This window comes from Microtus ochrogaster, chromosome 4 (genome assembly GCF_000317375.1).
Source record: "Microtus ochrogaster isolate Prairie Vole_2 chromosome 4, MicOch1.0, whole genome shotgun sequence".
NCBI lineage: Eukaryota > Metazoa > Chordata > Mammalia > Rodentia > Cricetidae > Microtus > Microtus ochrogaster.
The window spans coordinates 76,544,621-76,572,395 of record NC_022011.1 but is presented as its reverse complement, the minus strand read 5'-3'; the positions used below and the strand labels follow the sequence as shown (position 1 = coordinate 76,572,395).

At 41.5% G+C, this 27,775-nt stretch overlaps 1 protein-coding gene across 2 annotated transcripts in view; it reads right to left on the bottom strand.

The window, feature by feature from the left end:
* Csrnp3 (cysteine and serine rich nuclear protein 3) overlaps positions 1 to 16,617 on the bottom strand; it is a 176,388-nt gene extending 159,771 nt beyond the window's left edge. Inside the window, exon 1 of one of the 2 annotated variants that reach the window (XM_005346495.3) lies at positions 16,545 to 16,617. The gene's annotated coding sequence lies outside the window, so the exon portion shown is untranslated. Of the gene's footprint in view, positions 1 to 395; positions 463 to 16,544 lie in introns of those variants that run through there. The other variant, XM_026778546.1, reaches the window with a different exon arrangement.
* Positions 16,618 to 27,775: the final 11,158 nt, after the last annotated feature.

Here is a 27,775-nt window from a genome sequence, read left to right as displayed (position 1 = left end):
AAAAAAAAAAAAAAAAAAAAAAAAAGTCTAGTCTACATGAGTGTACAACACTTAGATGTCAAATACTTCCCAACCCACTGACCGTCATTACAGTATCAGATACCATTAATTCGATTTCTCAAACAAAGACCTAGTTTAGAAAGCCAAGATGAAATGGTTCTCAGTTGCTGTCTGCTCACTGCTAATTAAATTCTGCCTCCTCCAGACCCCATCCCATTAGAGATATTGGGGGGGGGGCGCATACCTTGAGGACTAATTAAACAATGATACCTTCAGCTGCATTTGTATGATAAAGAACTTGGGAGTACAATTAAGTAAGCTGAAGCCCCCAAGAACGAACCATCCAAAAATGATGTAGAGGAAGGAAAACATGAAATACAGCTTCAGATACTCACGGGTAAATGATCAGGTATGGACAGACTGATACTATCAAGACTCTCAGCACTGTCATCATCTAAAGACTCTCAGCTAAAAACGTCATCATCTGATTCCTGCACAGAGGGGCAGAGGGAGGCGCTGTCAGCTTCTTCAAAGGTCCCCTTTAAAATTCCACTCACAGCTGTCACATGGACCTGCAGAAGGAACGGGAGCCGAGGATTGAAATCTGTGCCCGCTGACTGCATAGTCAAGGACTGAGTGTCTTCTTGGGGTCGGGTACTCTGAACCACAGACAGCACTTGCTGTAACACTGGGAAGCGTGGTGAGCAATGACACCCTGGTTCACTGTTACTTTTCATTCTCATTCTGGCAATGGCGTCTGCGAGAAAGAGCTCAAATTAAAAAAATGTGGGATAGGAAGAGAATGCCGCATGAGGAAATATGGCTTCGTGTTTTCAGATGCCAAAACACAAGTCAAATACATTCCTTTGATTTGTTCTGCTAAAGCGCGTACTTGCGTTGGCAGAGCCGGAGTTCAGAACAAAACGGATCACTCACTTGCACGCTGTCATACTGGGAGCATGCTGATGAGGGTATGTCTGTCTTGTTGGGGATTTCTTTTTTTCTCAGATACAAAGGCATCTACTTTCCTGGGGCTCTTTGTCCATCAAAAATCAAATTGGTTGCTAGGAATGGCAATACCTGCAGAATTTAGATGACTTATCTTGTTTCCAGTCAATTCAGCCAAGCCACAGGGAATATTCAAGGGCTGTGCTAAGGAGAGCTGAATAGATTTTACACATGACAGACTAGTCCCCAAATCTTTTTGCTGGATAAAGCATTAATTCTTCACTCTTGGTGGTAAACACAGGCTGGGAGAGTCAGTCAGACGCAGGTAGATTCACAATTTTAAAAAATTGTTAATGTCAAGTCTGATGAATCATTAAACCACTTAGAGTAACAATTTCTCTGCATCTATAGAGAAAACATAACCAGGGGTTGCAAACACAAACACCTACAGGGGCCGAACTTCAGGAGGGAACGGGATCAGCTGTGCTAAAAATCATGCAGTCTTCTTCCTTGTCTCTTTTATGTGCTGTTTGTAACAAGGCTACCAAGAAATAGGCCTTTTCTAAGGGAAAATGATACACCACTGCAAGAATAAACAGCCTCCCAAACAAGTAGACAGTAGGTGGTAGGCTCTGAGATGTGCTAAATAGAAAGCTGCATTGCCAGGGCTGCGTGAGAGATGCCTACTTGGGGCTAGGTCTTTTTGGCTACAGGCTTTCACAGTCTAACCTACTGTAACCTGGCGAGTGCCTTGTTTACATATCCAGAAGCGTCACTTTGCAGTACTAGACTTTATGGTTCACGGCCGCTTATCACTTATTGATTCTGGGTACAAAGCTAAAGAAGCAACTTTCAAATTACGCTGTAATTTGAAGCCCACATTGTACTGATTCAACAGCACAGACCAGAATGATCAGCATCAGTGACTTAGATGGTTGACTGCCTGGGATATCAAACAACACAGGCCTACAAATGCCCTTAGCCAGCCATGCATTGCTGAGCAAACCAATAGCACAAGAAACTCTGGCAGCAAGAGCCACAAAGGGAAAGTGACCGCTTAAGACAACCCTCAATATGGCAATTTAAGACATGGCTTCTAGTAGTATGGAAAGTCAAACATCAGGGATTTATTTTTGAAAGGTCTACTTTGGGGTCTGTCCCCTCTCTTTCTGTCATTATTGACCAGAGAGTTTCCCTTAATTTTGGTGACTACAGTTCCGGGGACATTTTAGCTCCAGGTCTCTTGGGTAACAGGCTTCCTCTGAATCTGTGCCCTCTGGTTCCCCAGGCTCCCCACTGGCACACGGTTCTCATCTTCAAAAGCTTTCTCTCACCTCACCATCTCCAGCTACCATCAGCAGTGGTCACCAGAGTCTCGTGATGGGTTTTTATTTGCTTGTTTTTCCAACTGAGTGTCTTCATTGATCATTTCTGTCTCTCTGGTAGGCATGTGTAATTTACTTGGTAAACGGTTACTGTATTTTCTCATGTTTACACTGTTATGTTTTTAAGATTTAGTTTACTTTTACGTGTGTATATGAGCGCGGATCTGTGCTGGGTATGTACATGTGAGTCCAGGTACCTGCAGAAGCCAGAAGACGATGTTGGATGCCATGAGCCTAGAATTATAGGCAATTGTGAGCTCCCAAACATGGGAGCTAAGAACTGAATTTGGGTTCTCTGGAAGAACAGCAAACATTCTTACCTAAATTATGTCTCTAGCGCCACTGATATTATTTTAGATGATAGAGAATGGCAATGAAGCAATGTATTTAAACAAAAAAAAAACTTCTTACTATTGTACGATGGGACTCATCTACTGGGAGCTAATGATGTGGGCAGAGGCAAGCTAACAACATACAAATGAACTTAAATATATAATATGTTATATGAAGGTTAAGTTCTAAAGAGAAAAACAAACACTTGAGAGATATAGTGACCGTAATCTGGCCATGTAGAGGACATTTAATTTTTGTTTGGTGAGTGTCACAAAGAAGAAATATGGACAAGAAGGTGAGTTGGCACTTGGGACTTTGAAGAAGAATGGTCTAGGACAAAAGAACAGTTGTGTGTCAAAGGCCCAAGAAGAGCATGCTAGTGGTGAAATTAGACAGGTGTCTGGGAATGGAAAGCAGAATTTAAAAGGTTTTTAACATTGTTCTAATTGAGAAGTCACTGCAGGATTCTGGCATGTGTGCAAACATGTACGTGTGTGTGTACGTGTGTGTGTACGTGTGTGTGCGTGTGTGTGTGTGTACGGGTGTGTGTATGTGTACACTTATCAATTACTTGATAATGGTGGTGAAATCTTGCTGCTACTATTCAATAGAATAATTCAGATACTTCGTGCCACTTTGTAGGCTTCTTTGGCAAATAAAATCAGTGATAAAAAGTAATCATTTCTCTATCAAGTTAAAGAAATAAATAGAGGGGGTGGTTATAAATGAATAGTAATCATTGCAAGTATTTATTTGTTGATTTAAAATTAAAAGTAAAAATACCTGCTTTAGTTGTGTCCTCCTAAGGTTGCTCAGTCAATATTTTTCTTTTTAAGACAAATGTAAAATTACTACCTGCTCTGCAAGAAGTTCAAGGCTTGGGCTCCATGTAGGCTTTGTTTGAAATCTAGTGGTCTGTCCTTAAAAACTCTCTTGCAGACAGTGCTTAACCTATGGTGGGAAGAATCTGCTTCCCTTCAAGCCACTCATGTGGAGGTGTTTTAAGTCTTGCAGAGAAGCTTGGGGAAGGTCTTTAATTGATTTCAGTCATGATGTGGAATCAATATAAAGCATTTGTTAGATTTTTCTCAATTTGTATTTGATGTCTGGATGTGCTAAGCACATGTCCACTATGCTGAGAACAGGTGACAGAAACTGGTTATGTAGGACAGAGATCCCAAAGCAATAGAGTTCCAGGGATGTCCCTGACAGGAAACAGGCATGCCAGAAGGGCTCTGGCCCCTGTTTCCTTGTTGACTCTTCTCCTGAGGTCGAGAACCCTGCCAAGAAGCTACACAGCATAGCACCTGCTGACACCCATTCCTGGATCTGCCCCTAGCACCCAGGAGTTCCTCCTTCTCACTCTCTCAAACTCTCACCTATGAATCTACAATGAACCTTCTTCCGAAAAACTCCCCATCTGTGGGCCTTGAATTTCACTCTTCAAAGTCATGAGACAAAAACCCTCTGGTCACTGACCCAGTAGACTTGGTGTGTAATGGTGAGTATCTAATGCCTGAATTCTTCAGCTAAAGTCCACCTGAAGTTAGAGGAAAGGCCTCAGTAAACACTTTGGGTAACTCCATGTCCTACAACCCAATTCCTAAGTTAAAGTCCACCTAACACAAAAAAGGCCTCCATAAAACTCAGTGACACCCCAGCTCACCTCCATGCCTCACTTTAGTTTCTGCCATCAATCCTGGACAGTGTCTCAGATTGGAAGCATGACATTACGCCATCGATGGGACTCCTCCAGTTACCCAGTATCTCTGATTTTTTTCTACTAAGCTCCACCTCCAAATAATACAATAAAAATTTCTTCCTAAAACCCACCCTCTGTGGCCTATGAACTGCACTGTTTGAGTCCCCAAGACAAGTTGTTCCCGAAGCCACTTTCTCAGTGGATGTTTTTGCATGACTGTGACCACTGGGCACCCTGACCCATGAACTGAAGCCCCCATCAGTTGAAAGAGAAGGCATCCAATGGAACTCAGGTGTACCTCTCTTTCTGGTGTTAATTGGAGAAAGCCTGAAATGTATAGTTGGGCATTTGAGTGGGAAAGGGGAGGGAGGCAGAAAGAAGGGGAGAAGGGACAGGGGGAAAAAAGGAAGAAGAAAGAGAAAACTGTTCATCCTGCCTTGTCTTCACCAATCTCGTCCCGGTTTCTACGGTCCGACTCCATTCCTAAAATCACCATGTAATACTTTCGTGGTAACACAAAAACCATTCAAGAGGAATGAGGCTGTGAGAGATTAGGATACTATCCCCATTCAGATGTCTGCAGTGATGGGTGGGAGGGATATGTTTTAGGAAGTTACTATGAAGGCCTTTTAATGAGGATTTTTTTTAATTTTTTCATCTACAGTAAGTGAAAATCCTAAGCATATTTGAAATCACCCTATGATGCAGAATTGTTGAGACTTCATAAGCGGAAAGGAATGTTATCAAAATCAGAACTATAGACGACTTGACTGATATTTCCTAGCAGCGAGTATTGCATTTGCTGTCTATCTGCCGTAAATCGAATATGTCTGAGTTCTACCTCAGGGTTCCATGACAAGGTCCCACCTTTCCTACATGTGAAATGTGTGGGGCCTGTTAGGTTTCTGAAATCTGCCTACTGGCAATACTGTATTAGTCCTAATATAAAAAATAATTACAATTTGGGCTACAATCAGGGAATCATGAATGCTTTTGCTCCTACATTGCTGCAACGTCACAAATGTTATAGCCCTAACTTAACTCAAGGTGATAGCATCAAGAGGGGAGTTCTAGAGGAATCATTATGTCACTGAGGTTCATAAATATTTTCCTTCTAAGAGCCCCTCAGTCCTGCCCAAATTCCTTCCCATTCTGTGAGGTTACAGAGAAGAAGGCTTAGGAAGTAAGTCTCCCCAGAGACAGACTAGAATGACATCTTGATTCTAGGTTTCCATGCTCCAGAAAAGTGAAAAGTATTTTTCCTGTTGTTATTAATCTACCCAGCCCATGGTATTTTGCCATAGCAACCTAAATGGAGTAAAATATAGAATAACAATACTTTGGATTACAATGTTTAAAACAACAGTAGAGTAATTATGTATGTGCCCAGAAACTCAAAAGAGAAAGCAGATTACTGGAGTTAGTGTAGAAAATTTAAGTCATTAACTTATAAGCTAGATTTTATGAGGACATAAATGAGAAATAACTGAATTAGCTACTGACTCAGGAAAGATCACTTGAATAAAAAGGCAAAATCTAATTTGTTGTTTTGAGAGAAAACCTGTGAAGAATGTTGGGTCTGATGAAATTTCTACAAATGAAAGTTAATTTTCTAAAGTTAGTGGAGAGCTTAGAAGTGTGTCTCCACAGACCCTGGGTTTTGGCTTATCCAACAAGTGTCATAGAGGAAATACTCTATGTCGAGGTTTATATTATGGGTTATATTCCCGAATAACCATGTACACTGAACAGCAGGCCCACACCTATCACCATCCCGTGCTGTTTTCACATCCTGCTCTCACTCCCACTAAAGCAATGCTGACCAGATAGCCCCGATACAATCGCGGGCTTGGATTGCTACAGAGAGATAAAGGTTAAAAATGAAAGCAGACTGAACGATTCTGGGGACACAGGTCAAGGAAGCCAAAACATGGTGATGAGATTTTGAAGACCAAGAAATCTCTAAATGAGAAAAAGAACAATTGGGGAGCCTAAAAGGGCTTGGCATTGATTTTCGTCAAGGATTTAGTCATAAAAGAACAAAAAGCAGAAGAAATCAGGCTAGTTGTGGGGGATGAGGCAAACATCTAGAACCAAATCTCCGATAGCAGCTGGGAAGAAGCATTTTTACCCACATGTCTGGGGACATCCAGATCCCCCAGCTAAAAGCACATCTGTGGGATTTGAATGCTAAGATCTCGGGGGTAACAGATAGAAAATAAAATCGCAAGGGAAAAAGAATCCCTAGAGGGGAAGTTGTCCCACAGCGGGCTGTATCTCAGGTCAACTGGAAAACAATCCTGGGAGAATCTTTTTTTAATATATAGTCCCAAGACTCACCAGAAATTGCCCATTTGATGGAAAGCCCATTGCTACAAACATGATTTGAAGATCCCTTACAATTTCGTGGGTGGCTGACTTAATTTCCTGGAGTTTTCTCACTTATAAAGCAGGGCTAATGAGGAGCTCGTTGACAGTGTCAGACTACACATTCCAGGTGTTCTCGCGACTGATAATTTCTACACCTTCCTGCCATCCGTGAGAATGAACTATTCCAGGAAGCATCACAGAGCTAAAGCAGAACAAGTCACACCCTAAGGTCTGGACAGCTCGGATTCCGCTCCCCACCTCTCCTGTGCTAGCTCTCTTATGCTGCCATGCTTTCTCACTTTCTTCGAAGGAATATCTTTTTTAACATTCATCCATTTATTCATTTCTTTATTTAGAGCGTCTGAGTGTGTGTGTGTGTGTGTGTGTGTGTGTGTATGCGCGCATGTGCGTGCATGCGTGTGCAATGTGCATACTTGGCGTAGCAGGTATATAAAGATCAGAGAAGGGCAACTTGAAGGAGTTGCTTCTCTCCTTTCACTTTGTGAGTTCTGGAATCATGCCCAGGTTCATCATGTTGGGTGGCACCAGCCTTTACCTGCTGAGCAATGTAACTGGCCTCCCTCCACCATGACATGCGGTACCAAGAGAACCCTTATTAAATGCAACCCTTTGATCTTGTCCAACCCACTTCCAGAACTGTAAGAAACTGAGCTCTTTATCAATTTCATGCGAACAAACATTTGCTGAGAGTGAAATTTAACCAAATTATTAACACAAGGCAGGATGACAAAGTAGGGGTGAGGGACCAAGATGCACTGCTTGCTTTTGGGGGTCATCGCATAGATGACCATTGAAAAGATGGGTAAAAGGTGGAAATCTTCCATTGGGGGCACCCTCCTCCTCAGTGGTGAACATGGGCAATGTCTGGATCTTTCCCTACTGAGCGGCCACACCCTACATGAAAGCCTGCCTCCCACTCCTCGATGCTTATTTTGACATGGGACAAATCTGAGGGAAGTTGTCAGGGCATGCTTGTTCAAATGATCAGATTTTACCTAAAGCCTACCTCACAGTCCAGGAAGGGCTGTGACTGTACTAACAGGGCACACACAGTTTAATACGCTGTAATTTCCCGAGTTATGCAGCAAAAACATCCCATTCTGTCGCTGTCTAATTGGCTTTTGGTTTTGTATTTAGGGCTATAGAGTATTGCACAGACTAACTGTACTATAAATATTTAATCAAACTTCTAAAAGAGGATGCTGGGCTCTTTTCAAAGACATGTACTCAGAGGAAACACATGTAAATCACAGTACCATTTTATCATATTTTTATATTGTCACAAACAACCGCGAGACAAGTTCCTAAAGGTGGAATAATGGCGTTTCCAAACGCTTTGCCAGCTTGGTTGTCAATTTGGTTGTGTTTTTGTTTTGTTTTTTGTTTTTTCCCCGCGACAGGGTTTGTGTGTGTGTGTGTGTGTGTGTGTGTGTGTGTGTGTGTGTGTGTGTGTGTGTAGCTTTGGAGCCTGTCTTGGTACCCGCTCTGTAGACCAGGCTGGCCTCACACTCAGATCAGAAATCCCCCTCCTTCTGCCTCCCACATGCTGGGATTAAGGGCGTGTGCCATGGTGCCCAGTCAATTTAGGTCTTGGATAGTGCTCTTGGATACGTTTTTTTACCATGCCTGTGCCAATAATGTAGGACGTTTTTGATTCTTTTTTTTTGAGAATTTGTCAGCTACTCAAATTAATAATTATTGTTAACATACACATATTGCCTATTTTGCACGAGACACCATTCCAGTGTTTCAGGTGAGTGGCAGACAAAATTCCAGAAGAGTCGTTGGCATTCTCTGGTCCTCCTATACATGCTTACTTTAGTCCACTGTTGTGAAAATAATGAGAACCCACTCTGGTGATCACACTCATGATCATACAGAATGTGGCCAAAAAGGGTTTCATATGAACCAGTGATCTGATTGGGGCAGGAGGGGGAGGACGCAGCTATGACCTAATCACCCAAGTCCTTCAAAGGGGGACGAGAGCAGCGGTTCTCAGCCTTCCTAATGCTGTGACCAGTTTTAATACAGTTCTTCTTGTTGTGGTGACCCTGAACATTAAATTATTTTAATTTGCTATTTCATAACTGTAATTTTGCTACTGTATAAATGGCAACACAAATATCTGTGTTTTCCAATGGTTTTAGGCGAACCCCCATGAAAGGGTCTTTCGAGCGCGAGGGGTCGCGACCCCCACGTTGAGAAACCACTGACAGGAAGTTATATAATGAGAACGAGAGGGATTCAGTGTGAGGCCGACCCTTTGTGTGGAGCTAGAAATGAATGGCACGGAAAGCACACAACCTCTAGGAACACGGTTCTCGACCTGTCAATCTAAGGAGCTGACTTCTACCATCAACAGGAGAAGCTCCGAATGAGACGCGCATTACAGCAAGCCGACAAGAACTCAGCTGAACCGACATTTGGGGGTCCAGCCTGTGGGACCCTGAGCAATGAGTATGGCCATGCTGTTCAGGACGTCTGACTCTGGGTGTTCTAAGCTAACATATGTGAGTGGTTTACCTGTTATGCTTGTGATAGAAAACTAACAGGATACACCACCTCATTAACTATCGCTATTGTTGATATCATGGGGGGGGGGGGAGTGAAGGTCGAAGCACAAAGAGATTAGATAATAAAGGCAAGGTTGTAGAGGTAGATTGCAAAACCAGAACCCAAACCCAGATGTCTGCACATCTGGAACCATGCACCGTGCTTTCTCACTCCCTCAGCATCACCTCATTGCTTAAAACTGGCCTCCTTCTCTCCCTCTCAGTGGCCCGCCCCTTCCTTTCCTTTCCCCTTTCCTCTTTTCCTTCCCTTTCTTTTCAGGGCCCTGATACATATTCTCATTTTCTCTCTCTGTCTCCCCCACCACCCACACGCTTTCCCTCCCTTCACTCTTCTTCCTTCCATCCTTTCTACCCGGTTGTGTTGGTAATTTTAGTAAAGACGTCAACCCTCCCGCATTATCTGCTCTCCTCCGCCTTGACCTGTATTAGGTTTCGGTAAAACGGCACGGAGTCTCGGTGTGAAAAGACCTATGCTTGCTTTATTTGGCGCTGCCCCGCATTGGGATTTAGGATTATTATACCAGAGCACAGCGTAATTGTCAGAAAATCAGTGGTAGACGAAAAGGACTTCTGAACAATGGTTTTGTTTACTTGTTTTTTTTTTTCCCTTGTGTGTTTATGTGTTTGTTTTTTCAGTGCTGGGAGTCAAGCCCTGGGCCTCATTCTAGCTAGGCAAGCTCTCTTTTACTGAGCTATTCCCACAAGCCCCACACATTACTGTACATCTTAATCATAACAAAGTGGGGTTCATTGACCCCCCCTGCAATAAATGTAAAAGAGATGTGCTTAATATATACTATGTTTTATGCATCAATATTCATACTTACATATTAATGTGACTTAATTACATTAATTTGCAGCTAATTAATTTGCTGAATATAGGATGCTCTGAGTGAACGTATATAGAATGTAGAAGTCACTTCTCAGTATTGTGAGAAATTGTTCCAAGAACCCTCTCTGTCCTAAAATGCACAAGTACCTGTGAAAACACACAGGATTCTATGAGGCACACTAGTGGCCTCCCACGGTTTATGACGGACAGCCTCTGCATCCTGTGTAAAGCCAGATGCCGTGAAGACATGATGCTCACGGTTGTACGCTCTCTTCCTTTTTCCTTTGACTATGTCCATCCTATATTTGAATCTGAGGCTGCGATGTCAGCTAACATGGAGGGCTGGCTGCCACCTTATAATGAAGCAAAGACGAGAAGCGTGAAATGGGAAGCGCATGCAGATGAAATCCCTCATTAGCACAGGAAAACTCAAGTGGCATCTTAGACAATAAAAATCTGCAGCGGGAAAATTTGCCTGGCTTCATGACATTTCTGTGACATGGATGCTGTCACTCTGAAGAGCATTCCTGGAGAAGTACAGGAAAGGAAAGGAATGTCGGTGAATCGAGGTGCGCCTGTCGCTGAGGGGTTAGAAGAGACTAGGAGGCTGGCTGGCCGAGACCATCACTCACGTCATAATTTCGTCAGCAACACAATTTGGAACACAAACTACCTATCAGGGATTGTGTAAGGCCCTGATGTGGCAGCTATAACTTAGATGGTTTGGAGAAAGCTAGAGAGAACAGATACAATGACCACAGGCAGAAAACAGTCCCGGCAGTGCAGGACAAGGAAGGTGCTTCTCACTCCATAGCCTCATTTGTCTGTTGTGTAATAATCTCAAAAGAAAAAGTTATAACAGAGTCTCCAAGCTCAACTTCTCATTTGACAGCCAGAGCTGTTTGACTTCTGTGGGACCCCTAGAGGTTTTGGGCCTCACAGTGGGTGGACAGTCTAAAAATTGAGACTTGTCATCTAAAAAAGGAAGGAAGGAAGGAAGGAAGGAAGGAAGGAAGGAAGGAAGGAAGGAAGGAAGGAAGGAATTTTGATTAAGTAAAACAAGAATGTCTATGACTTAGTGGCAGGGAAACAAAAGAAAAACCTTTTTGAGAATCACTTTGCCCCTACTAAGCTGACACCATCACAACCAGAACTGCCTGGGAACCAATAACTTGTCATGGCTAACCCAGGGAAAGAGAAAGGAGGGAGGGAGGGAGGGAGGGAGGGAGGGGAAGAGAGATTTGTACAGATATTCATCCCTCCTGCTGCTTAGGAAATTGTTTCATTTATTAAATATTTGTGGTGGTTCCATGATGCGACAGCAAGCAACTGTTTAGACACTTGCTAGAAAACACACTAACTATGCTTCTGACCCTGTTGTCAGACCTGTAAACAGTGAAGGGGATAGTGACAGCAAATCAAACCCACCAGCCTCACTGGGAACCAGAAAAGGTCTAAGTGCAGAATTCTCTGAAACTCCAAAATGCTGTTACACCCTGGAGACCATCTGGCCAGTCATGCATTTTTACATGCTTCCAAAGCCCTCCTTAACTCCAAATCTCTTCTACACAGTCTTTAACGCAACATGTCCCGCATTTAGTGTAAAGACATGGTTGTTGGCGATCACAGTTGTGGACAGGCAAAGGCTTAGTTTCCCTCTACCCCTCAAGAATAATTTTCTATGCCTTAGTGTCTGAAATGAAGACTCCAGGAAGATAGCTCTGTGCATCAGTCACATGCTCCTAGAGAGCAGAGCCTAAAATGTACAGCATACAAAAAAATGAATATTGACAAAAGACTGTGTGCTAAATATTGATTAAAGACATTAACTTTTGCAAAAAAGCATGCTGTTTTTCTTTTAAGTTAATTTCGTTTTTAACTAATGTACAAGTGAATCAGGGAAAAAAACAGAATTATATTGTATACGCCATGATTCCTTACTGTTTTGAACTATTTTGATAAACTGGACGTACCCTTAATATAAGGGCTCTTGAGAAACATATGACATGGCTATATCTCCTTTTATTTTCTCATGTGCTATGCATGTGTGCAAAATGCATGTTCACATGTGTAGGCACCCATGGGTGAAGGAAGATATGCATACCTGCATGTGCACAAGTGTGTGGAGAACTCATACAGATATTGGGAATATTCTTCTATCAATTTTCTCCTTTATTATTTGAGGCAGTGTCTCTCAGTCAAATCTTGACAGAGCAGAATTTCAGGGACGTGGCTAACGGTGTGCTCGCCTGATATAAGCATGGGTTCTAGAGCTCCAAATCCAGTCCTCTTGCTTACCTAGCAAGTAATTTAACCGCTGAGCCATCTCCCCAGCCCATCTTATCTATCTTTTTAAATGATGAGTCTAATATCCATCAAGTTCTTCTCTTGTTCATGACATCCTTCCCGATACACACTGCATAGAAAGCACTAACACTTAGCAAACTAATCACACCTTGAATAAAATGTTTGAAATCTTAAACCAAGTCTGTTTACAGAATTTTTACATTCAACAATTTTTAGGCCAAAAAAAGTCCACTATAATTGAGATCTAAACAGCTGACTGAGAAATGCAAGGTCCCGCCCACTGGCTGAGATTTGTGGAGGCAAAAATGATGTCATTGGCTGGATCACGAATTCCATGCCTGGCTCCTTGATGCGTGAAAATAAGACTGGAAGAGCAGCAACTACTTGGTGTCGATTCCCATCTCATTCCTGTATAACCAACCCTACACTAAAAACTGGGCATTAATGTAGATGAAAGCAAGAATATCATCTGGCACCTGGCAGGGCAGACGCTCATGTGGGTTTTCATTTGCCTGGATCACCTAAAGTATGTAGCATCTGTGAAACTGGGGAAACCTGACCCATGCTTTCCTACCCTGATATGGTTACCCTTTCTTGTAAACCCCAGCCCTTCCCATTTCCAGAAATATGGGGTCATTTGCCAAACTATCACATTTCCACTACAGATATGAAGTTGCCTAACGATATTATGGAGGAAGCTATTAAATATTCATTTTCCTTAGTATATTTTTATGAGACTTGAGAGGCCTGTACAAACGCATCTTAAAATGGTAGTGAGCCATTTTTAGAAAACAAAAGAACATAAAAACTTTGTAGAGGCAAGCAGTAAACTGTATTTCTATCTAAGGTGGATAATTAAAGTGTATTTGGTACATAATCTTCAGAAACTTGGAGTACACTAGATAATTGTGCCTGCTCTTGAGGTTATCTGCACAGGTCACTTGAGCAATTCTTGGTCCTCCTGCTTGTTAGTCCACTTTTCAATGTCACCATCGTTTATGCTGAAAGTGTTATCTCGGGAGTAATCTGTTCACGTTAACTGAGAAAAACTAAATACCCCCCACTATCCTAAGGCCCCCTGAAAAGCAAGGCAGTGATGCACCCAGTGAGTTTAGCTGCATATAATGTACTGGTCAGATAGTAAATCCTTTAGCACGTGGTTAAGTGCACAGACCTGTACTTGCTGCACTGCTAAGGCTAAGTCTAGGCAGCTAAGATAACTATTATGAAAACCAAGTACTCCCTGTCAAAGTTATTCAAACAAGCGGGAAAGAGATAACAGGATTGAAAACCTCATTTGCATTATAACAATAATAGCAAAACTAACGCATTATGATGATTCTTCTTCACAAATGATAAAGGAAATGGTGTTTGGGATGACAATGCTGTCTTCAAAGCACACGTAATGAAAATATTTTAATTTGAGAAATTGTCTAGAGCAATGATAATTGTGAGGAGCTTTTTTTTTCTTATAAAGGGAAGCCATATACAACAAATGCTTTATTCCAAACAAAGACAAATACTTCAAATATATATGTACATATATTTAAAAGTATTTAATTAAAAATGAATAACCTTAATATTAAAACAATTTTTTAATCTTGCTAGAATGAAGTCTTTTATTCATTAGGTAGATTATCAAGGTAAGAAAATGACTGAATTAGTAAAATGTGGTCTAGACCTGAGCTAACATGGTCCTCACTCCACTGTGTCCAATACGATTGCTCACTGTTCACGGCCTGGGAATGCATCTCCAGCACTTTTTTTTTTTTTAAGTTAGCAATACATTAAAAAAAGAAATGTTTCTTCTATTTTCATCTTTCAACTCAGTACATTATTAACCACTGCAGCACGGGGAGAAAAATGAAATCAAAAGAAGACAAAAAAACAATACTAGTTATCTGCCCTGCAAACCTAACATTTCCACCTTAAAGCTGGCAGCACTAAAAGAAAACAAATGGCCTCGCCTTGCCATAGCTTTCATATGCTGTATCTTCTTTCAGGCCTTTTCCTCTCTTTTGCCTCCAGTACAACACACACACACACACACACACACACACACACACACACACACACACACACCTCCCACAGACTGCAGTAGAAACTGCCACAGTTGTCTGCTTTTTATAAGCCATGCAGACGTCTGCCAGTGCCTGAGAGGAAAGATGATGGAGAGCGGGTTTATCTACTTTCCATCCAAAATACGTGAGCCATTAAGAACATTATAAAAAGCAACAACAATATACCCTGCTTTGATTCAGAACCTTCCCCTTAGTGATTATTAAAAGGATGATATTTTTAGCTAAAGAAAGCAATATGCATCTGCAGCAGCTGGTTTCCAAGGAAACAGAATAATTTAAAACCATGTGGAACTCTGCTCTCTAATTTTCATCAATCCCCTTTCATTCCTAGAGGTAGCTTTGTTCAGAATTTATAATTCCTTTTCTTTAAATGTAGCTGCATCAATTTACTGTCTGCAACATATTCCAGTAACTGAATATTTATTTAGTCTTGCATATCACCTAAGTCCCATGAGGGTGGAAAGCTTGAATTAATCGCAATGACCATTTTGTTTGAAAATCAGAAATTACTTTAAAAAAAAAAAACAATAGCAATTAAACACACAGAAAAAATTTCAGCATTATGTCATCATTTTTGAAATTCAGAAATGGTTCAAAACAAACGGCAGAAGAGATCAACATAACACCTGAGCATAAGAAGACATTAAGTATATTTCGTATGCTTGGAAAGTTCGAAGTAGGTTTTCAGTGACTAGAATAATCTTTACTCAATATCCAGCATATTTCTTTCCCATTGACTTTCTTAAGAATTGCCGCCTTGGTACCCCCTATTAAAAGGTTTGCAGCACCCACCTTCCAAATCAAATCAAATGCAAGACCAATTTTCTTAGAAATTAAAGTCATTGTTGGTAGTTATTAATTCATTCAAATGCATCAAAAATACATACGAATGAATTATTTACGGCACTATTATGCTTGTGTTTTATTCCAGTCAACAGGTATTAACTGAATGTCAATGAGTCCATGACTGTGCTGTTTTCTGAAGAGCTCAAAAGGAATGAGATCCTCTCAGTCCTAAATGATCTTAAAATTAAAATCAACAGAGGACCTAGTGTGGAATAAAATTACTTTTCTGTCTCTATTACTATAAATATATCATTTATTCCACACCGTTAAAAATCTTTCCTGGTTTTCCTGAAGGAAAATGAAACATAACGTTATGCATTCTAAGCAACCAGTAAAGTCAAAACTTGGGGAATATTTTGAAGAAAAAAAAAACTGTCGTGAGGCTATTGCTATCAATATGCGTTGGAATTTCTTCACCTAGACGTATCTGATTCACAAATGAAACTTCTCTGTCAGACATGACTTTTCCCAGCTAGACGTGTGTGTTTTTAAAGTGAGAACAGTCCCGCGCACGTTGACAGCTATCTATTGAAGGTTACTTCATCGCCACAGCACACGGAAGCTTCCAATCTGCTGACTAAAACGCTGCAGCTAGCTACTCAGGGCGTGAGACGCAGGGAGAGAAGAGGGCTTGCAGGCACACAGACCATTCCTTCCGAGTCCACACTAAAAGAAACTGCAAACTGAACAACAGTTCTCAAAAGATCCTTACTCGCTGGTAAATATAAAGACCCCACATGAAATCCTGTAGGTCTAGAGAAGGCACCATTTTCTCAGGACCTGTGGAATCTATCAAGCTTTCCCTATGCCTCCCTTTGGCTTCCACGAGTACAAGCCTTGATAAAAACACACAAAGACACACGAGTTCATCCATCGGTTTTGCTCAGTAACGTTGGCTTAGATGGATATCCAGAAGAAGACATGCCCCTGGTGTGTTTGTGCGTTTTCGTGTTTAAATCGGGGAAGCGTTTTTGCAGCCACGGCGAACCAAGGCTGCCCCGAGTCGAGCGAGGGACCGCTTTCGCCAAGCGCCTTAGGAATTCCCGCCCCCAAAGGATGCTTCCACTAGAACTAAGCATTTCCTTTTTCCAAAAAAGAAAAAAAATTATCTTTCCTTCTGCTTAGTATTATTATTTTTGCTCTTACCTGTAAATATGGTCTCCGTACTTGGGCTCCGGCAGAACACACTGAGGAGAGCTCACTCCGCCCTCGACCATCCATCAGGCCGCAGCCAACCAATAACAAAAGCCAGATCCTGGCGTCCTCCAGCTCCCGCTGCCTGCCTGCTCCCAGCCCTTGCTCCCTCCCACCCTGAGCTTTTAGAGGACAAATCCCTGCTGCAGAGGGAGGAAGGAAAAAAGAAATATGGAGAGACAAACAGAAAAGAAAGATTTCAAAGAACAGCCAGCTGGAGTCAAAAGTCTTGTTTTGGATGTAGGAAAACGGGGTTAATCTATGCCTCGCCCACCACAAATCAAAGCAAGCACTTGAGGAAAGCCTAGATAAATTGCCTGTTTCCCCTCACCCCATTGATTTTTTTTTTCCTTCAGTGGAAAAAATATACACTTCCTCATTGTACATGTTGAAATACAGGCAAAGGAGGGAGACGGACCATCAATATTGCCTTTTCAAAGAGACCCAATCAAAATCTATCAAACCATGACATCTCTTACGGTCGACATGACAACCTCTGCTTGGCAGTGTTTCTATTCACAGTCTGAGGGCCTGATGAGCAGAATATACATTTTAACTCAGAATAGAATATTCAAATATTTTAGAGTTGTGTGGTTTGCGTGACTTCAAATTCCTTAGATACCAGCATCAATTTGTGAATAACTGAGCTTGTTAAAGATTAAAGAGGCGTCAGCCACTTGGTTGCTAAGTCTCAAAGTGACTAATTGGACTCTAATTTTGCTCTAATAACCTTGGGCAAAATCATTTCACTTCTGAACTAAAAAGCATAACATGAATAAAGGAACAATTGAGGAAAACATCAAATTAGATTTACTTAAGACAGCAACGCAAAATCATATGCAGTTTTAAGGGGGGGGGGAGGGAATGCTCTAAATAAAGTCTCCCCATGCAGCTGTGGCTAGTCTGGAACTCGTTAAGTAGACCAGGTTGGCCTCGAACCTAAAGAGACCTGCCTGCCTCTGCCTCCTGAATGCTGGGCTAAAGACAAGAAAGCTAATTAAACGAACAAAGACTTAAAAAAAACAGTCTATTTTACATTTAAAATGCTACTAATTGGACCAGGGAGACGGCTCAGTGGGCAAAGGACTTTGCCACCAAAAAGCCTGACAACCTATGTTCAATCCCTGGGTCCCACATAACGGAAAGAGAGAACCAGCTAGTGAAAGCTGTTCTCTGACCTCTGCTCATACATACACATACACATAATTTCTATAAATTTTAAAATTCATTGTTAATTGAGGTTGTCTGACAAGATATTCAAAGGAAGTTTCCTTGGGAAGACATGCACTAATGGTTGTTTGTTTAGAGATTTAATTTTATTTACAGGGGTGTGTGTGTGTGTGTGTGTGTCCATGGTGGCTCTAAGAGGAAACCCTTGAAGTTGGACTTACATGTTGGTGTTGTGAGCTGTCTAATATGGGTGCTCAGATCTGAACGCTAACCCTTAGAAGAGCAGCAAACTTTTATTTATTTGTTTGGTTGGTTTGGTTTGGTTTCTTTGAGACAGGGTTTCTCTGTTTAGTCTTGTGTGTCCTGGAACTTCCTTTGTAGAGCAGGCTGGCCTTGAACTCATAGAGATCTGCCCACCAAATGCTAGTATTAAAGGCATGCACCACCACCACTCGGCTGAGCAGCAAACTCTTAACCACTGAGCCATCTTTCTATGCCTCCATCTAGTGGGTTTTCTCTCAGCCAGCAGCTGCTATCTGTCACGGAGGTTTGTGCTGGCAGGTGATCCTATCTACAATGGTTGGAACTTTAGGAATTTCCTTTGGATGGTCTGTTCCAGGGTGGTGCCTGGGTAGTCTCAGTTTGTGGTCTTTTATCAGAACCAGGTATTGCCTCAGGGAAAACTACTGAGACTCAGGCCTCTGTTTTGTTTGTAGCGGCTGGGTCCTATAATCTGAAGTAGGTTTGTTGTGAGGTTTTCCTTAGAGCAACTCAGAGAAGTGGTCAGGCTTTCAAAGCTCTGTGAGGGGTGGCAGTAGGGGGCTGCAATTCAGGAAAGGAAAAGTGCAGTGTCTCATTAAAGGTACAATTATTCCACTTATCTCTTTAGCTTGGTCTAAGCAGAACCTACCTTTGGGGCTGGGTGTGCGTAGAGGTGGGGACCCTCCTTTAGCCAAAACCTGTCCAGTTGGAATGTTAATATTCCACCTGTGTCCAGCCCAGAAATTCTAGTCCCCTGATCACAAATTGTAATGTTAACAATGAAAAGTATTAAACTATCATTTATTTTTACACCCTACGTTCTCTATCGAGGAAAATACTTCACAAACCCTGTGGTCTAGTAACCAGGCGAAGTTAGAGAAATCCTTGGATAGACAGCATTTCCTAAAGTGGCGACTACTCGGGACACCTGCATCACAGTCAGCAGGGGACCTGTTAAAGCAGGGAGCTCCAAAAGCCTCACCCACCCAGACTTAATCTGCGTTTGAACAGGGCGCGACTTACCACTCTTCGAGAGCTCCCTTGATGATTTTGAGGTGGCCTTTTATCAAGGGAAGTCACAGATTAGGGCTCCCCAGATGCAAACCATCAGATGGTGGTTCCTTTACTGTTGACCTCTCAGGCAGGGCTGAGGTGTGATCTCATTTGGGAACTGTCAGCCTGTAAGAAATGATTGGTTACAGCAATGAAGTTGGATGTGTATGCTGAGGGCTTAATAACTAAAACTACCAATCGATGGCAGTAAACCAACCTATTGGAAAAATGGAAAATGCCTGAATAGACATTTCTTCTTCTAAGAAGGCAGAAAAAAAAATGGCCAGTGATATTTGAAAAGATGTTCAGCATCACTAATTGTCAGGGAAATGCCAACCAAAAATACTTGTGAGATTCACCTCATACCCTTCCAGTGTTAGTCAGTTTTCCATTTTGTGACCAAACACCTGAAATAAAAGCCTGCACACCGCACCAGAAGAGGGCACCAGATCTCATTATAGATACTTGTGAGCCCCATGTGGTTGCTGGGAATTGCACTCTGGAAGAGCAGCCAGTACTCTCAAACTCTGAGGCATCTCTCCAGGCCAAGAACCAAAGTTCTTCAATAGAAGCTATACCTTATATTGAACTGTCTAAACAGGCTCTTTAATAGAGCCTTAATGATTGTGGAGGTTGGGATGTTGCAAGTTCGAAGTCTGAATACATTTATTTCACGGTATTTTTGGCCTCCTTAATGCTCTTCCCTTGCCCAGCTCTCTGATTGAATGTGCTTCTAACTACCATGTGAGACCTTGGGAATGCACCTAGTAGCACACTACTGGCTTCCACCCACCTGATGCAAGACTGTTCTCCACTTTCCTGACCCTGTCTACCAGGTGAAGAACCTGCCTGACTCCACTTTGAAGGCTGGAGCCTTTGTGCTGTATTTTTAAAAATAGGTTTCTATTTATCGTGAGAGTTGAAGAGCTCTGTTTCCTGGAACGTGATCTTTACCAAACCATGACCTTGTTTTGTTTTTGAGAATATCCTGACCCTGACCCTCCCTGACCCCTCTTAATCACATAGTGGGTGATCACATGATTTTTTTTTTAAGTTTTTTTTTTTCCCCTTAATGCTCCATTGTCTTCCATTTGTAAAACTACTAGTGATTTTACTCCTTAAAAGGGATCCAAGAAGTGGATTCAGAGTTGCTCTCTTTCACTTGACTTAGGAGGCAGTTGCTGGCAGCTCTTGAGTGCATGCCAAGAAAAATCAAACTTGCTTCAAATTTGTCTCCAGTTGAGGTAGTGGTCTTATTCTCGCCGTTGGGATTAACACTGGTGTTTCCACAGATATATTTTTTTTAAGATTTATGACTTTCTTGTTCTATTACTATAAAAATGTCACGAAACAGCTATCATGTTGGTGTAAGCCCTGGTCTCTGGCCTCCATCTTTGGAGGCCCCCGTCCCTATGCCTGGCCCTGTGCCCGCCGACCGCCAAGTCTTGACCCCTCCTCCTCAGAGGGTCAAGATGAACCTGCCAAAATCTTGACCACACCCTCAGTCTATTTAAACTGCTTCCCTGGAAAGTTTCCTCATGGTGTCGTGTCCCCCGTGTCCCCTGTGTTCTCCCCCTCCCCCCATCAGATTCCAGGCCTCTAGGTCAAGTTAGGAAAAATTCCTAACAGAATATTGAACTTGGGGTAACTCAAATCTGTATTCCTGAGCCAGGCTCACCCATTTGGCTCTAAAATAAATTTGTGTCATCTTTGAGTAGGGATCTGTGTTTCTCATGTCTACATTTATTTTGTCTCATAGTTTGATATGGGGCCTCTTGTGAGGCATGGCAACGTGGATGCTGGAAAGCAAAGGCTGAGACAGAACGTGGATGGGGTCCATACAACCCCCTCAGTGGAACTGCCCCAGCGAGCCAACTTTTCTCTCCTAAGCCCACCATCCTTGAGAGATGGTAAAAGTGGCAATTAGTTCACTCTAGCCGCCTTCTTACTTCCTGTATGCATACCATAAAATTTTCATACGTACCTTAGCTGCACAAATACAATTTACCTTTAAAACGAATAGATATCCAAATTTGAAATTCATACTAATGAAGTTTATGCCACACTCACTGTATCAAATCTCTGGAGTAGAAATTATTAAGGGGCACCATTTTACATACATTTCTCAGCCGAACTTTCCTTATGCACTCAAGTTTTAGATTCAACACTGGGGATACAAAACATGGTTTGAGAATGAAACTCTAAGATTTCATTACTTCTAACAAGACAAAACAAAATAGGGAGTCAGGTCAAGTTTCATAGCGGCATACAGAAGGGGAGCCAAGAGAGTGGGGGATAGCGAAACACAAGTAGAAGTAGAAGGATACACCCCAAAGGTTAGCCTTTGGTAGGAGTGAAAACCTTGACAATGTTTTAGACACCCTCTAAAAGCCAGGTCTACTATAGTCTTGGGCATTAACCAGAGACGTTTTGTGCCTGACACGTGTGGACAAGCCCTCAAGCAGAAGAGCCTATGGCCCCGGGGATTTTAAAGGACCCTGTGGGATCCGCGTGCAGCATGGTTGCATCACCTACTCACCTATGCCTGACGCACCTGTATGGGCCTTGCGCGCGTGTGTGAGCTTCGTCATCTGCATATGACGTAACCACGCGTAACCATGCCATACCCCTGTGCGCATGCGCTAGGCGGCTCTTTAAGCTGGAGACGCGATCTTCAGCATATTCTCTCCCTCTCCCTCTCTCTCTCTTTCTCTCTCTCTCTCCTTCTCCTCTCTCTCACCCCCTTCCCCCTTGCTCCACACCGACCTTCACCAGGCCTGTACACCCGCCCACTCCCCCCCACCCCGCCAATAAACTCCTAAGCGAGTTTATTGAGTGTTTCGTGTTTCCTTCTCACTTGCGCCAGGTAATATCAACAGTTAACTGCATTTTAATGAGATGAGGGACAAGAAGGTAAGTCACGTGTTCCTCCTTCAGATAGAGAAGCATTGTTGTCAGCCATTGAATTTGACCTTTATTTCTTTGCCAGCTGAAGGTGAGCAGTAACTGGCAGTGGTCTGAACACTACAGACAGCCTGCAGTGGTACACGGTAAAAGCGAAGGAGAGAAAATAAATGGAGACAAGTTGCACGCTTTCCTTATACTTAGCACAAACAGTGTCTAGCACCGGACCGTCCCTTCAGATTCAGAGAAGACAGGCTTTGATGCCATGGATCTCTTCTGTAGAACACTAACTTGACAATGCTAACAGGATGGGAACGGTGGGAGATGGCTTCCTGAGGATTCCTCACGGCTGGGTTTTGATATGACCATGGGACGCAGCCTGCACATTTCCCAGCTTGCCAGAAGCAAAGGTAACCGATCTGAAGTGTGTCTGAGTGATTTTTAAAAATCTCTCTTGACAGAACATAGTCAGTGGTTATACAGCATGGTTTAAAAGATGGAAAATAGAAATGATGAAAAAGTAACAGAATCTCCAGCATTCAAGGAAACCCCAAGTCAGGCAGTTCGTCATGGGAAAGGGATCCAGATTGTGTGTGTTAACTGAGTAACTTCCTATACTGAAGTACAATGCTCAGACTCTCAGACACTATATAAATGAGTACTTGCTGGGTACTCATTTATATTATATTATGGTGTGGCCCTGGCCAAATGATTCAACCCAACTTCCTCCTATCTAGCTGACCCAACACAATTTTAAAAAATTTAAACTTACATTTTTGAAATTAAGTCTGAAGAGTGAACGGAACTGGGAGGTTTGGAAGCAACTGCTTTTGAAGCGAAGATTCTCTGAAGTGCCAAAACAAAAGCTGATGAAGGCTGTCAGCCTAACCTATGCACAGGACTAAGCAGATCAAGACTTGATTCGGTATTTACATTTTAAGAACCTGGCGATCAAATTTGGTATAGCTGACCAAGACATTTTGTGTGTTGTCAGTTCCCAGGAGTTCTGTGAGATCCATGGCCCGGTGTGAAGATCATAACACCATGTTTCGCAAAACTGATAGGTACTAATACAGGTTCATAATCTATTTATTTGTAGCCTATGAAAACTGCAGTGTTCTCCTAAATGTATAAATCCAGATAACATTTGTGGCATTTTTATATGAAGACAATGTTCTGGACACTATAATACTACAATAATCATGGTCAAGTTTCTGATTTCATGAAGTTTTACATTCCAATGAAGGCACATTATATTTAAACAATAATAAACATGTGTCATATGTCTACGTAATAAACTAGTATGTGGGTAGTGCTACATCTTAAATAGAGATGGGTCCTGGGATGGACTTATGCTTGTTACTCTGGAGACAGATCCTAGCTTATTATGTAACATAAGAAAAGATCATGACAACAGTAATACTAGAATCCAAAAATAGCACGAATAAGGTTGAGTGATGATTGATCTCAGTTATAGACTTGATGAACGATGCAGCCTTGAAGGTGGGCCTCAGAATATAGCTATGGGAGACTACCTTGATGACACTTATTGGGGTGGGAAGTTCTGCCCATTGTGGGCCACATCATCCCCTGGGCTGGGAATGTGAAAAGGAGAAAGTGAACTGAACACAAGCATTCCCCATTCTCTTCCGAATTATGGATGTGATGTGAGCTGCTGCTTCAAGTTGCAGTGGAACATATCCTCCACATGTGAGCCAAAATAAACCCTTTAAGCCGGGCAGTGGTGGCGCACGCCTTTAATCCCAGCACTCGGGAGGCAGAGGCAGGTGGATCTCTGTGAGTTCGAGGCCAGCCTGGTCTACAAGAGCTAGTTCCAGGACAGGAACCAAAGCTACAGAGAAACCCTGTCTCGAAAAAACTAAAAAAAATAAAAAAATAAAACCTTTATTTTTTATGTCGATGTAGTCTGGGGATTTCATGACGGCGACAGGAAAAATAACTAAGATAGGTTGCTAGTTTTACAAAAGTCAAGTTTCAGGTATAGTCATGAAAGCCTGCAGTCTCAGCCTTTGGGAGGCTGAGGCAGGAAGAATGTTGGTCTGAGGCTGTCCCATCACAAAGTAAATAAGTGTTACAATGTGCTGATGTTCAGGCATCAGTCTTAGGTATCAGGGAAAGATATATCACTTCAGACTATTTCCTAAATACGTCACTGTAAGTTGCTAAAAAAAAAAAAAAAAAAAAAAACCTCCAACTCGGGTCTCTTTTGAAATGATATTAAGTTAGAATTTTTTAAATATTTATTTATTTATTATGCATACAATATTCTGTCTGTGTATGTCTACACGCCAGAAGAGAGCACCAGATCTCATTACAGATGGTTGTGAGCCACCATGTGGTTGCCGGGAATTGAACTCGACCTTTGGAAGAGCAGGCAATGCTCTTAACCACTGAGCCATCTCTCCAGCCCCCTTAAGTGAGAATTTTAAGAGAAGTACATATTTTATATAAAACTTCAGGACAGGACTCACCTGGTAGAAGACGAGAACTGACTCCTACAAGTTGCCCTTTGACTGTCATACATACTATGGCGTGCATGCGCGCACACACACACGCGCGCACACACACACCAGATAAAAATGCATAGTGTTCATTCAGATTCTCTATTTGAAGTACCACAGTAGTTAGTTATTGTTTATCTATTGGATAGCAATACCAGTGTGAATAACCACAATATATCTGAATAATGTCAAGTTAGGTGATCACTGGAATTAGAGTTTAGATTATATTTGACCATGAAATTTGGATTACTTGATAAGATAAAAATGGGAAAGGGCCATAGTTTTAGTTCCCTAAGTATTAATGCAGACAGATAGTATAAACAAAGTCAAGTATTATATTTTAGGCAATTAGCGTTGCTGTTGGAATGATAATTCCATGAACACTAAAAACAAGTAATTCCCTCTTCTTCCTCAGTTCCCAAACATTCCACATTGCAATTCCCCAGCATGGGCACAGGCAGTCAGAAACAGTATGGTTTGGACTAGACTAGTTTCAAAATGATTTAAGGTTTATCATCAACTTCCAGAAATCTTGGAAGAACTGCATTTAATGTTTTAATATAAAAAAATAACATAGTAACAAATAATAATTGTTTGTTAATGTGGAAAGATATAAATCTGTCATAAGGGTGGCATTGAGCCAACTGCAGAAATGAGGAAAAAGAATCTAAGGAAGAGAGAGAGAGAGGAGAGTTGAAACCATGCAGATACATAGCCCCTGCTGCTCTGTCTGATCATTCAGAATAAAGCTGCTAAGTCTGAGTGGTGCTAGTCCCTGGGAACAATGACATGAGATGCTTCAAATAAGCTAGCAGCAGACAGTCTTGAGAACTAGATCTGAGACCAATACTTTTCACCATGTCTCATCCGTCTCATGATTTTCAGTTCAGAATATTCTGAGATGAATAAAAGTTACAGAAAGGAAGAAAGGAAGAAAGAAAGAAAGAAAGAAAGAAAGAAAGAAAGAAAGGAAGAAAGAAAGAAAGAAAAAGAAAGGCAGGCAGGCCAACCTTCTTAATAGGAAGCAATTTGGCAGGTGACAGCGAGAAAGAGTGCCCAACTGACATAGAGGCATGCAAAGCGCCTTTGAGGTCCCTGCTGATTTTTTGGTTAAATATCCGAGCCAAGAAGTTGAAAGGACGCTTGCATTTACTGCTGGTGAAGACTACAGAGACAGCCTTTACTAAAGTGTGAGTTGGCTTTCCCCCAAACATTGCATTACCCTTGAATGGAAAATTGATGGCATGACATATGGTGATAACATCTGCCACCCATGGATAAAGCCTCAGCGCCATGTGGGTGGTAATGGAAGCTGTAATAGCGAGGGTGGAGAATTTAATGACAGTATGTAACACCGAGGAAAGTAACAGCAATCTGAAAGAAAGGAACAATTTGTGCAAATCCGTACAGTGGTTCGAGAGGGCCATACATCCTGTTCTTCTCTAGTCAACCCAGAATGAGTGACAGGAAGTAAAGGCTCTTTGTCACTTATCACCTCTGCATAGCTCAGCCATAACTCCAACTGAGGAATTTCTTCCAGACAATTGTGGGCAAGCACAACTTCTTTTTCAGTAAACAGATAATTATTACAAATTTAGGTTAATCATAACAAGAAATCATAGCCCTTCATGCCTATATATATAATAAAGCAAAAAAATGAGGCCAAACACATTTCTTTTAGGAGTCTCTAAAAATATATTCTTTAAATATGGATTTTCTGGAAGGAAAATGGAAAACAAGTAGTAACATAATTAAGAATATGATATTGCCTCATAAATGAAATATTTAAGTGTGCTTGATTTTTCCCACTCAATCAAGAAGGAGAGAAATAATATCCATAACTGTACTTTGCAAGTACGAGAGTTTTATTGAGAAATAATAAGCAGAATATGAAGATCTATTTCAATAACTACATGATGGTGTGAGATTTGCCTAAAGTTTCCTATGGAATTCAATTATCTGAGGTGGTAGATGGCCTATTACACGTAACACCAGTGTGGAAAAACCCATCTAACATTGGTGTAGATACTGGGACCCCAGCTCTTTAGTCCACATGCTGTGAGCCAAATGTTACATCAAGTATGCTGTCCTCCCATCCCCTCGGAACAGTGCTTTCAAGTTCTCATCAGAACAGATAGTATGAGGTATTTGCTATTCTTATTGCATCTTTTTCTTCTTGAGATATGATCTCATCTGGACCAGCTAGGCTTAAACTCACTACATAGTCAAAGAAAATCTTGAACCCTTGACCCTGCTGCCTCCACCTGCCGTGTTCTGGGATCACAGGCACGTGACATCATGCCAACTCATGATTATCAACTGTTTTCTGGTTATGACTATAGTTGTGCATCTATTGAAAGCAAAAAGTAAAAATAAATATATATATTTTTTTCTCATCTAAGTCTAACAAAATTGCAGTTGATCTATGAAGAAGCATAAGTGGTTGGCTTTAAAATGCCTTGATGTCATAATTTAGTTTTGTGTTATTTTTGCTTCAGGAAAAGTTCTTGTGTACTAAGAATACAGTTTTTTCTTTTCTTTCTCTCTCTCTCTCTCTTTTTTTTTTTTTTTTTTTTTTGGTTTTTTCGAGACAGGGTTTCCCTGTGGCTTTGGAGCCTGTCCTGGAACTAGCTCTGTAGACCAGGCTGGTCTCGAACTCACAGAGATCCACCTGCCTCTGCCTCCCGAGTGCTGGAATTAAAGTCTCTCTTTTTTTTCTCTCTTTCCTTTTTACCTTTTTTTTTTTTTTTTTGGTTTTTTGAGACAGGGTTTCTCTAGTTTTGGAGCCTGTCCTGGAACTAGCTCTTATAGACCAGGCTGGCCTTAAACTCACAGAGATCTGCCTGCCTCTGCCTCCCGAGTACTGGGATTAAAGTTATGTGCCACTACCACCTGACCTAAGGATACATCTTTAAGAAGAATAAAATATGTTAATTTTTTGAGGGCTTATGATAAAGGTATTATCTATAAAAATAAAAGGGGAGACAAAAAATCTGAGGGAGAAATTAAAAACATATCTTAAGACCACAGGAAACCTATATGCCAACAATTATTATACAGTAGCATAATCATATTTTATTGCATAAGCTCTGGGGAGACAGAAAATAAGCCATTTTAATAGCCTACATAAGAAGCATTTGTGAGTGTGCCTAAAAACAAAATTCTTGATTCTGATCTCAGCCCTAGAACTTAAAAATCATGATTTTTTTTTTTGTCACAGAAATCTGTATTTTATGAAGAAAAGATAAGGTATCTTTTAAAAAATATTTATTT